At 39.8% G+C, this 12,393-nt stretch overlaps 1 long non-coding RNA gene across 1 annotated transcript in view; it reads right to left on the reverse strand.

Annotated features, from left to right (window-relative positions):
• The window catches only part of LOC126954492 (uncharacterized), a 126,103-nt gene extending 114,628 nt beyond the window's left edge, over positions 1 to 11,475 (reverse strand). The window contains exons 1-2 of the long non-coding RNA XR_007725614.1: positions 10,202 to 11,475; positions 6,267 to 6,382 (exon numbers count right to left, since the gene is read on the reverse strand). This is a non-coding gene — a long non-coding RNA (uncharacterized LOC126954492). The remainder of the gene's footprint in view (positions 1 to 6,266; positions 6,383 to 10,201) is intronic.
• Positions 11,476 to 12,393: the final 918 nt, after the last annotated feature.

The following is a 12,393-nucleotide window of genomic DNA, read 5'->3' on the forward strand; positions in this document are numbered from 1 at the left end:
CACTATTTAGGGGTAGAGTGAGAATTTGAATAACCAGTCTATCAAAGCAAACCACAAGATTTATATTCCTCCTACATACACAAAAATAATGGCAATTAGAATGTAAGCCTGTTGAAGAAACTATCTTATACAACTTTGAATCTCCTAATGTTCACAAAGTTGTCATTTAATAAGTATTTTTGGATTGAATGACTCCCTCTTCGAACGCATGTAAATATATTTAGAAACTTGCTCATGAGGAGAAATAAGTAACTTTTTGAAAATTATTTCCCAGCCTTTCAACAACTTCTTTAGAAACCTGGCACTTCAAAAGCTCAAGTTTTGATATCTCTATAGCACCACAAACTTTTAATGGAAACCAAAAAATACAGACTTATACATCAATGGTATTAGTATTATTACACATCAACAGTATTAATAATAATGGTTATTACTAACCAGCATTTATTAAGTTCCTAACATGTGGGAAGTAACATGCTTGGTGCTACAGTGCCCGAGAGATGAAAATAATTGCCCTTGCTGTCAAAATAGCTAACAATCCAGTTTAGGGATACAATGAGAAACAAGTATTTGCACTCACTAATCCTGACTGTCTTCTGATAAGGCTAAATAATGGTAATAGCAGAGCTTTTGTTCTAGAGAGCATTGGTAAATAAGGATGTACACATTTGCAGTAAGAGCCAGAGGGAGAATTCAATTGTTTTTTGTAACCTAGGAAGAAGAACTTCAGATAGACTCTGGAATTAGAAGAGAAGAAAGCAAGAAAGATAAACTGTCAGTGACATTTTAGAAGGAAAAATAATAAAACATGTGCTATGAATTTTAAATTGTTTGCTGCGGAGTATAATGTACAAAGCCCTCCTCCATAACATCTTCAGTAAAGTCTACATTGCTCACTGATAATTCTATGTAAGTGGACATGTCTGGGAAACAAAATCATGCCTAACTTTACATCTGTGTCCATGCAATGCAGGCCAGGGACAACAAGAAAATCTTGTAGGGGGTCCAATATATTCATCACAGGATCTATGCCTAATCTCTATCCACCCCTTAATGTGGAAATGTTTACACTTGCTCTCTTCTCCTTGGCTTTGGTTTCCTGGTTTTTTGGGGCAGGTACAGTATCCTGAACCTAGACTCCAGTTGCTTTAATGGAATTCTCTTCTAGCTTCTTGGACCCTGTACTGGGTTGAATAGTGTCTTCCAAAAATTCACATCTACCCAGAACATCAGAATATGAACTTTTTTTGAAATGTGTTTTTGCAGATGTAATCAAATAAAAAATGAGATAATACTAGATTAGGGTAGGTCCTTATCCAATGAATAGTATCCTTACAAACAGAGGGAAACTTGGACATGCACATTCCAGGAGAACCTCCATGTGATGGTGCACGCTAACACTGGAGTGATGTGTCTACGAGCCAAAAAAGTCAAGATTTCCAGGAGGCACCAGAAGTTAGTAGAGAGTCATGGAACAGATTGTCCCTCCAAGCCTCCAGAAGGAACCAAGCCTGCAGATGCCTTAATTTCAGATTTCTGATGTTCAGAACTACAAAAAGAGAAATTCTGGTTGCTTTTAGCCTCCCCAGTTTGTGGTAATCTATTGCAGCAGTTGTAGGAAGCTAATACAGACCCTTACTTTTCTAACTCAGGTTCTGACATCCCCTGATCTCAATGAGATAATCTTCCTCTGCTCCAGGCCTCAGAACCCAATTCTAGCCAGACCTACAACAGGAAGTAGAAGAATTTGGTGGAGATCTTTATAGAACACACTTAGTTTTTTTCCTAAGACCCTGAGAAGGAAAACAATACGGCATTGTTTTCCCATTACAACCCTTTGTATTTCTCTACATAATAGCACAGGACTCCAGAGGTTAGGGCTTCTGAGTGATAGGACCCCTACAGAAACTCAATAACCCAGTCATGTTGATCCAGTATGTACAACACAGCAAACTTCTTTTATACTTGAAAACACAGAGGGTAGGATTGTCCCTATCCACAAACTCTTAGTTGTGCTTACTCTACATTCTGCAGACAAAGAATAAATATACACCTAGAGTTAGGATATGCTCTGCCTCATGGACATTTCTTTAAAATGACCTGGTCCAAAAGTGGTTACATGAGATGTGCTCAAAATGAGTACTATGCTGCTTTGATAAATGACCCTTCATTCATTCATTCAACAAATAGTGAGTTTCTGTAATGCGCTACTATATTTGGGACTTTACTCCTTTAAAAAAGACATGGGACTCAAGATGGTGAAAGAGAAAAAGACATGAACATTTACTGAAGATACAGAGAGATAAACGCTATGGCATGGATCCCCAGGAAGTCAGACTTAACTGAAGTTTCACATATTCAGAAATGAGCTGAATGCCTTTCTTACACAGATCTGTATTGCTCAGTTCAATTGTCTAGCTAACTGCCCAACATCAGCATCTCAACATGGGTTTGTTGTTCTCTATTCATCTTGTGTACACAGTTACTCTAGTGAGTGATAAAACCTTTGTTTCTTTGAGAGAAACGATCCTCAAGTGAGAGATAAAACTTTAATGTGAGATGAAAAAGGCAGATAACTTGCCTTGTGCTGCTAGACACAAGAAAATACCAACAGGCATGGAATTTAAGAGAAAACAAGTCATCTTTTCAAATATTGACACTGTAGAGACTATGCATATTTTAGAAGATGCCATCATGGGTCACAGATAAATGGCAAAGGCCTACATTAGTAAAAATTAGATGAAGAGAAACAGAGAAAAGAGAGAGAGCTCTTTGCACACAAGAAAGTACTGAAGGACTAATTGTTCCTTTGTTTTGGAGTGAAAAGTTTGTAAAAGGATCGGAAGGACCCCCTTCTTCCCATTTTTGTATTTCCATGGAAATAATTGGCCTCTGCTCCCCATTTTTATAGTTCCTCCTTAAGAAGAAGAGGAAAAACAGGAGATTCTAAAACCTTTCTAAAGAAACTAAGCAAGTGTGACTTAGCCCTTTCAGTCCTGTTTTTCAGAACCATCTCCGTTCAGAATGCATCTCTCCTTCTCCATAAGAAACCTAATCCCCATAAGGACAAAACAGAAGAGCAGGACAGAAACAGAGACAGCAACAGCTGCCTTTGCCTTCAACCTAGAGGATATGTTTAATTCTTTAAAAGCAAGTCTTCTGGAATTCAGTTGAGGAGCAGAAACACTGCAGTTGTTTTTTTTTTTTTTTTTTTTTTTTTTGAGATGAAGTTTTGCTCTTGTCACCCAGGCTGGAGTATAACGGCACCATCTTGGCTCACTACAACCTCCTCCTCCTCCTCCTCCTGGGTTCAAGCGATTCTCCCGCCTCAGCCTCCATAGTAGCTAGGATTAAAGGTGCTTGCCACCATGCCTGGCTAAATTTTGTATTTTTAGTAGAGACAGTGTTTCACCATGTTGGCCAGGCTGGTCTCGAATTCCTGACCTTAGGCAATCCACCCACATCGGCCTCCCAAAATGCTGGGATTACAGGTATGAGCCACTGCGCCCAGCCCCATGCTGCACTTTCAATCAGCTTTATTACTAACAAAGCTGATCCTTGTTCCCCGTTTACCTAACTCATAGCATCTACTTCTCAGTTGGCTCCAAGCTTAGGAAGGTAAACATCAGGTGTTATTCATTAGCCACACAGTCCCTTTTTTGCAGATTCCTTTCTGCAGCATTCATCAAGATTGTTTCACATTGCTTTATATTTGCTTAACTCTGAAACTCTCCCTGCCAAGTTTCCATTATGAAATTACTTTAGGCTGTTCTAAATGCTGGGAAATGGTGTCCAACCACATGGGCTTTCTTCCTTCACCGTGTGTCCATGACATCTCATAAATGTGGCTCTGTATCAGACTTATTTCTCCTTAAATTACAGTTACTTGAGTATTTGTTTGATTTGCCATGCTAAACTCCACCCTCACATCACTGAGCCACCTGCTCCAGCTTCTTCCCCTCTTCCACATGACTGAACTTGCAGCTCTGCAGTAACAGGACTTAATCTTGTTTGCAGATCCTGCAATGTCTGGTGGAGTGTCAGGTACACAACCTAACAAAAGGAAGTCACCAGCTTCTCCTGCTTTACTTCAAGGTACAGATACCATCACAATTCCAAACAACTATTAAAATATCTCTACTCTTATATTAGCAGTAAATCTGTTGTCTCCTTTACCACTTGGTTCAGTTTAGAAGGATGTATTTATCTAAATGGGTCCAGTTCTCTCTGGGGACTTGGGGAAAAGGATGGGAAGGTGGTAAGGGATAAAAGACTATGAATTAGGTCCAGTGTATACTGCTCGGGTGATGCATGCACCAAAATCTCACAAATCACCACTAAAGAACTTACTCATGTAGCCAAACACCACCTGTTCCCTAAAAACCTATGGAAATAAAAATAATAAAATAAAGTAAATGGGTCCAGTTCTGCTTCCAAATGTCAGCAAAAGAGAGAAATGGAGGGTCTGGCCAGTGATCACACCAAGACATCTAGACTACGATGATTTCTGTCACTCATGTATTCTTCCTTATCAGAAAGCTACTCTCTTTAGGGACATCTGGGTTTTTCCTACCAGTCAGTTGGGACCATCTCAGTCCATCAAAGAGATTCTAGTTGCATCCTATTCTTCTAGGTGACACTTTGCCCTCTATGCAAAATTGCCTGTACCTACAGTTATCTGATCAACTATAAGCCAAGTGACTTTGGAGGGAGAAGGTTTGATCAAGGTTCAAAATGTTCTGTTCCACACTCACGCACATACACTCATTGTGCCATCATGATATTGAATAACTCTTCCCTGAAAATAGAATGATGCTCTAAACTTACAAGCTGGGTCCACCTAACAAAGCAACTGACAGCCTCTACAGCTAAAATGTAAAATAAAATAAATTTCACCTCACTAGGCACCTCACTAAAATACCTTATGCCCAGAAAATATGTGTGTATGTGTCTGTTTGCCAAGACATAGTTTCAAATATTTTTAAAAATATAAATGCTTTTAGGAAGGACACAGACACTCCAATTCCCCATAGCATCTACCAAAACATGGAAACTTCACACATTCTCTCTCTGCCTGGCCTCTCTAGACATTTGAGTTTGAGCATTCGGCATTACAGGTCCACATGATTAACTGCACTCCTGGGGGTGTGGGGATAAAACACCCACACAAGGCCACGTGAGCTGAGAGAAAGCATAACCTTGACAATATCTGTGTGTTTCTGTTATTGATCCTGGGGCTCTTTTTAGCATCTTGTCCTCTGAATAACCACAGGTAGAGAGATGGAAATTGGAGGCTCGTCTGCAGAAGGAAAGACAACACCACAGTCACCCACAAGACTGAGACTTTTCCCAAGTCATGCATGTTAGTTTAATAGTCAGAATGTCTGCTGACTTGTTAAAACATCAATTCCAAGGGATGCATTGAAGTAGGTGGGTCACTGTCCTGTGGGTGGCCACAAGGTCCATCTGCAAGAGATGGGGTGAGTCAAGGGGTGATAAAGAAGTGGAGCCAGATGCTCCCCCAACCATGAAAACTCTGCTTTAATCTGTTTTGCATATTGCTGGTTCCACTAGGAGAAAACAAAGCAGGTGAGAAAACCATTGGGATAGGTTCCAATAATTTTTAATAAGTACTCTCTTTACAGAACATCACACTTCATTTCTTTTGCTTAAGAGTATCTGAAAAGTAGTGGTCCTCAACCTTGGATTTGCATTAGAATCATCTGGGGGAGATTTTTTAAAATACTGATGCCAGAGCTCAACTCCCACAGATTCCGATTTACAATGTGTCTGGGACTTGACCTAAGCATGGAAGGTTTTTAAAACTCTTGGCTGATTCTGATGTGCAGCCAGGGTTGAGAACCTCTGCTGGAGAGGGTAGAGGACAGATTTTAGAGTCAAGGAGATAGGGTAGACTCCTGACTCATCTCTAATTGCCCATAATGTAAGCTAATTACATAAACTCTCAGAGCTTACATTTTATGCACTTATATGTGTGAATGGATTTGTGTGTATGCATGTGTATGCATGTTATTATCCACTTATCACCTTTTTCTTTTCATAATAGTTTCAGGTAGCTTGAAGAAATGTCTTGAAGAAATGCATGTAGGGCCAGGCGTGGTGGCTCATGTCTGTAATTCCAGCACTTTCGGAGGCCGAGGTGGGCGTATCACCTAAGGTTAGGAGCTCGAGAACAGCCTGACCAACATGGCAAAACCTGTCTCTACTAAAAAATACAAAAATTAGCAGGGCATGGTGGTACATACCTGTAATATCAGCTACCCAGGAGGCTGAAGCATGAGAATGGCTTGAACACATGAGGCAGAGGTTGTGGTGAACCAAGATCGCACGACTGCACTCCAGCCCAGGCAACAGAACAAGACTGTCCAAAAAAAAAAAAAAAAAAGTATGTAGGATAGCAAGGAAATTCTGGAAAAGAAAAATAAAATCATAGTAGAATATTCTCCAATGGTTGTCATACACAGACCTCCTCACTTTCTGGGACTTCTTAGGAGTGGGTATAAGTAAAGACAGACACAAAACTATTTGCACCATCTACAACTTCAACAAGCTGCTGACTACTCAAGAATCACTACCAAGAGGGTTTTGTTCTGCAGGTCCTCCAAAGAAGACACTGTGATGAGGTAAATCAAATCCTCAAAAGCCACAGTAAAACCAATGTGTAAAACCTCTATGGGGCTGAGCCTCAGTTTCCTACATCTATAAAATGGAGACGATGACAGAGACTACTGGTACCTACTCGATAACCAGTTTCTTCCTCCTTAATGATTGAACCATGTTTTTGTTAGGAGTAACAACGTGACCAGGCAGGCAAAACGAGGAGGAAGACGAGGAGAAAAGGGAGGAGGAGGAAAAAGGGAAGCCCTCTATCTTTTCCATTTGCAAATGAGTGTAGCCAATTGGATATGAGTAAAAGTTCTTAGAAACATGGTTTTCAAGGAAACCTCCTTAAAGGGGACTGCCCCAGGTGGGAAAAGTGCTCTTCTGTTCTTTGTTCTTCCTAATTTATAACAAGAGTGTGCTAACGGGAGCTGCAGCAACCACCTTAGGACCATAATGAAGAACAGAAAGAATTTCAGAGACCTTGGTTCTGAACAATGAACCGCTAAACTATAGCCAGTGAAACTTAGATTCCTCATTACATTAGGTTATAAAAATAAGCTTTTTTTTTTTTGTTTACATTGTTATAGTTAAGTCTCAACTTATAGCCAACCTCAGTTCTTAACTAAGGTAGAGATAATTATGTCTTATAGTATTGTGAAAGTTAAGTTAATAAACATAGTCAGAATTTCTGGCATATCCTAGAGCTAATTTTTTTAAATCACCCATTCCATTAGTATTTATGAAATGCCTACTCTGCACCCATTCTCTATTCTAGAGAACACAGTCTTGCCCTCATGGAGATTCATTTTAATAAACACTACCACTCTTTGCTCAGAGGTTTTTCTAAATTTTCATCTCTATATATGTCTTGCAAAACATATTGGGTTATTCAAAAACTGAATTTACATATTACTACTTTATATGATACGTTGGAAGCACTAAATCCATACATCTATCTATTGGTTAATAGCATTTGCTTGTTTGTGTGTGTGTGTTTGCTTTGTAAGTATTAAATATATCTAAAACAGTTTTTGCTCTCAAGAATCATAAATTTCTACTAGGAGAGATAAGACTAGAATAGATAACAAACAAGACCAGACAGTCAATAATGTTAGTAGCTAACATCTACCAACCCGGCATATTATGTGTGTTGCATTTTCCAAGCATGTCACAGGATGTATCTGATTTATTCCTCACATCAGTCTTTTGAGAGACTGAATAATATTATCTTTATTTGTACCCTAAGCAAATTGCCTAAAATCATACAGACCCTAAGTGGTACTGCCAGCATCCAAACTCAGTCCAATACCAGAACCTGGGTACTCCATTACTACTCTAAACAAACTCCAGATTATCCAAGGATGCCAAGGAGAGACAATGGCAGCCAGCAATGAGAAGTTTGTTGAAAACCTCTTCATGGAGCGCCCCCTTCAGTATGCCAGGCATTGTTTGGGATGCAAATATCTATTTAAGTGAACAAACAAATAAGCAAAAATAGAAAAGTAGCAAGGAAAACTGCCCACCAGAATGGCCAGAAAGTATATTGTCATGGTAGAAGTCATCACTTTGGCTGAAGCAAAGGTTTTATGGTGGGGACAAAGGGAGATAGATGTTTTTTAGTATTTTAAATATCTGCAGACAAGGAAATTACATGTTCCTCAGTAATCCACACCAGTCCCTGAGACAGCTCACTGTCAGTGACTCTATCCCTACTCTCTCCAAAATTGCTTGTGGACTAATTAAGCCTTTGTTCTCTTTTCTTCCCTCACTGAGGACCCAAGGGATGACTGTTATTTTTAATCTAATATTTTCTTTTCCCTTTTCCCTTCCTCCTTTCCTCTAAAAAAAAAGAAAAAAGAAAAAAAAAAAAAGAAAGAAAAAAAAATAATGAAGGTATCAAAGTGAGAGTCTGTAAGAGCCTGATCAAATTTGGTAAGATGTGAAAGGTGGTGACCAGCACTACAAATTGGAAATAATATTTCAAGGACAGCTCTGCTAGGAAGAAGTTGTCTGTAGGAAGTGTGGTCACTAGTGAGAGAAGGGCCACAAAGTCATCCCCGTTAGAAACCCATTATCACAATGGGTTTTTATGCTTTTAATCCTCTCCCAAGGGCTCTTTGCTTTCTCAGACCACAGTGAGCCAAAGTGAAGTGTGGTTCATTTCTCTGTAAGAGTAAACAGTCTTGGCCAGGCGTCGTGACTCACACCCGTAATCCCAGCACTTTGGGAAACCGAATCAGGTGGATCACCTGAGGTCAGGAGTTCGAGACCAGCCTGGCCAACATGGTGAAACCTTGTCTCTACTAAAAATACAAAAATTAGCATGGCGTGGTAGTGTGCATCTGTAGTCCCAACTACTTGGGAGACTGAGGCAGAAAAATTGCTTGAACCTGGGAGGTGGAGGTTGCAGTGAGCCGCGATCACGCCATTGCCCTCCTGCCTGGGTGTCAGAGTGAGATTCCGTCTCAAAACAAAAAACAAAAAACAAAACAAAACAAAAAGGTAAACAGTCCAAAATTCCATCTGAATGGATAAACAAAATGTGGTATATCCTTATAATGGGATATTATTCACAATAAAAAAAGACTAAGTACTGACATATGCTATAATATGGATGAACTTCAAAAATATTATGCTAAGCTGAAGAAGCTAGATACAAAGCATTGCATATTGTATGGTTACATTTATATGAACTTTCAAAATATGTGAATCCATAAAGATAGAATGTAGATTAGGGTTGTCACATTGTTTTTATGGATTCACATTTTGGGGTACAAGGTCTCCCTTGAGGTTAATGAAAATGTCTTGGAACTAGATAGAGGTGATGGTTGCACAACATTGTAAATGTGTGAAATTCCTTGAAGTATGTATTTTAAAATGATTAATCGTTAATTTTGATATGTAAATTTTACCTCAATTTTAAAGATAATTTTAAATTATACATTTTAAATGGCTTAGAACCATGCTGACCATGGAGTGCACTGCTTTTATTTTCCTCTACGAGGATCTGCTACGAGTAGTTGACTGACAGCTTCCACCTGCTAAGCTCTCAGGTTCCCCAAATTCTTGGGGATATTTGTGCCTCAAACCCATGGTTTCCATGGTTGCTCCCAGTCAGTGACTGAGCACAGCAGGGGCCCTAGAGCCCACTCCTGCCCAGTGCAGGATTCATCTGAAGGTCATCTTCACTTAGAGCTGCACCACAATCTGAGGTTCCTTCCCCTCAATTCTACTTCCTTCCCTCTCTTCTTTCATAAATGTCAGGCTTTCATTTTGCTCCCCTGCCTCCTCCTGCTCCTTACCACTTTGTTAATCAAATACATCTCTAGCATACATCTAATCTCATCTTGGGGAGCCTAACTGATATGCAGTCTAATAAATTGCCCAGAAAAACACAGTCAATAGGTGGCAAAGCCAAAATTCAGTATCTATACTACTAACCATCACCAACTGAACATGGATACAAAATTGCATTTATCTGATAATGAAAACTATCTAAATAGGGTTTTTATGTATTCCCTGGTGGAGTGGTTCTGACCCTCTCACTAAATAGCATGATTTTGAGTAAACCACTTACCTTTCTGTATCTCTATTTTTAAAATGTGAAAATAAGAGGTGGCCCTCTTGAAGCTTACTAACTACTCTTCTTCCTGTGTCCATGTTGATCTCACGAATCCATTTCAGCCCTTTCTCACTCGAAGATCCTGTGTCCCCACCCAAATCTCAACTTGAATTGTATCTCCCAGAATTTCCACGTGTTGTGGGAGGGACCCAGGGGGAGGTAATTGAATCATGGAGGCTGGTCTTTCCCATGCTATTCTCATGATAGTGAGTAAGTCTCACAAGATCTGATGGGTTTATCAGAGGGTTCTGCTTTTGCTGCTGCTTCATTTTCTCTTGCCTACCACCATGTGAGAAGTGGCTTTTACCTCCCACCATGATTCTGAGGCCACCCCAGCTATGTGTAACTGTAAATCCAATTATACCTCTTTTTCTTCCCAAACATATGTTTTTATCAGCGGCATGAAAATGGACTAATACAGACACCAAGCAGCTATTCTAACTGATTGAATTGGGAGTATGGATGATGGAACTTATTTGCTTCAGATGTGCAAGGGTCCAGTCCAGTCCAGCCCTGCCTCATATGATTAAATTATCACATTCTTTTGACCATGGCACTTAGCAGACTGTAAATTCTTCCAGCAAGACCTCCATTGCTTCCTGCCCAGCAACCTCACTGCCATAGTCAGCCTGAACCAGGTTATCAAGACTAGCCTGATCTTATTCTACTATCATATTTATGTCCGCCAATACCAGAAGCCCCATCTCCTAGGTCATCTTTTATCACTATAAAATTCTTTACAACTTCTAATCCGACCCCATCTCCCACTCCTCCTCACAAGTCTTATAGAACTCACAATCTATCTTCAGCAGCTTCCCCTACCTGTTATCTTCATTCTCCTCTGTTTCTCTGACTTTCACTAACTGAAACCTTACTCTATGCTGAAGACATTGTTTTTCTCATAGCTTTCTTAAGCAGTGGCCCCTTTCTCTTCCATTTCTCTTATACCAATGAACCAAGCAGTAGGGTGTCATCCTTGCCCCTGCTAGCCACTTCTAGACCATTACTCTTTCCTCTCACTGAAACTCCCAGTTTCAAATTTAATTCTATTAGTCTATACTACTACTACTACCTTCCATTATAATCTGACCTCTGGTCACTCTTTCTCGCTTTTTGACAATTTTAATACCATGGTCCTTATTAGTCTCTGATATTACTCCAGTCATGATTTTTTGTGACAGACTTCCACGCTTACTACCTGAGACCCTCACTACGACAGTTACTACTGTTACTTGAGACCATCATTACTTACTGCTGTTTCTACTTGAGACCGTTAACAACAGTTACTACTGTTACAACAGACCATCATTACTTACTGCTGTTACTACTTGAGACTGTTAACAACAGTTACTACTGTTACTACTTGAGACCTTCATTACAGCAGTTACTACTGTTACTACTTGAGACTGTCATTAGGAGAGTTACTACTGTTACTATTTGAGATCATCATTACAGGACTGAACGACGGGGGACAAATACAGAAATGAAAACTTAAGACAAAACAAACTGTTTTAAAGGAAGGGTCCAGGGGAAGAAGAGAGCTTCCTGCTTCTAGTGAGCAAAGGCAGCCCCCGAACTTCCACAGCCCTTTGTATTTATTGGGTGGAATGAGCAGGGAGGAGGAAGTAATGATTGGTCAGCTGCTTGATTGATCACAGGTTCACGTGATTGCTAACAGGCTTCAGATTTGCCTAATTACAAGAAACATTGTGCTTGTGTGACTGCCCTCAGTATCCCTTCTGGGTGGCAGATGCAGTTTGTTGGTCTGCCAACATTCTGCACTTATGAGAAACAGTTTGCTGCTTACTCATATAGCCTCCGGTGATATACTGAGTTGATCACGACTCTCTTTCAGCATCCAACAATTTTTGGTGACTTTCAATATCCAAATAGTTCATTTATTGCTTTTATTGCTCTAGCTTATAGGACAGAGATTTCTTGACCTCTTTTTGTCATGATGTTGTCCACCCAACTTTAGGCAGTCAGTTCTCAAGATATTTCCTAGACTTTGTCTTTAATCTTCATTTTAAGTATCCTCTCCTCATCCCCCATTCGCCTTTATGTAACTCAGTCACTCTTGTGTGACTCAAGCAAATAATAAACCCCACAGGGGCCAGTCAACCATTGATCCTAGCATTCATTCTTCT

This window comes from Macaca thibetana, chromosome 5 (genome assembly GCF_024542745.1).
Source record: "Macaca thibetana thibetana isolate TM-01 chromosome 5, ASM2454274v1, whole genome shotgun sequence".
NCBI lineage: Eukaryota > Metazoa > Chordata > Mammalia > Primates > Cercopithecidae > Macaca > Macaca thibetana.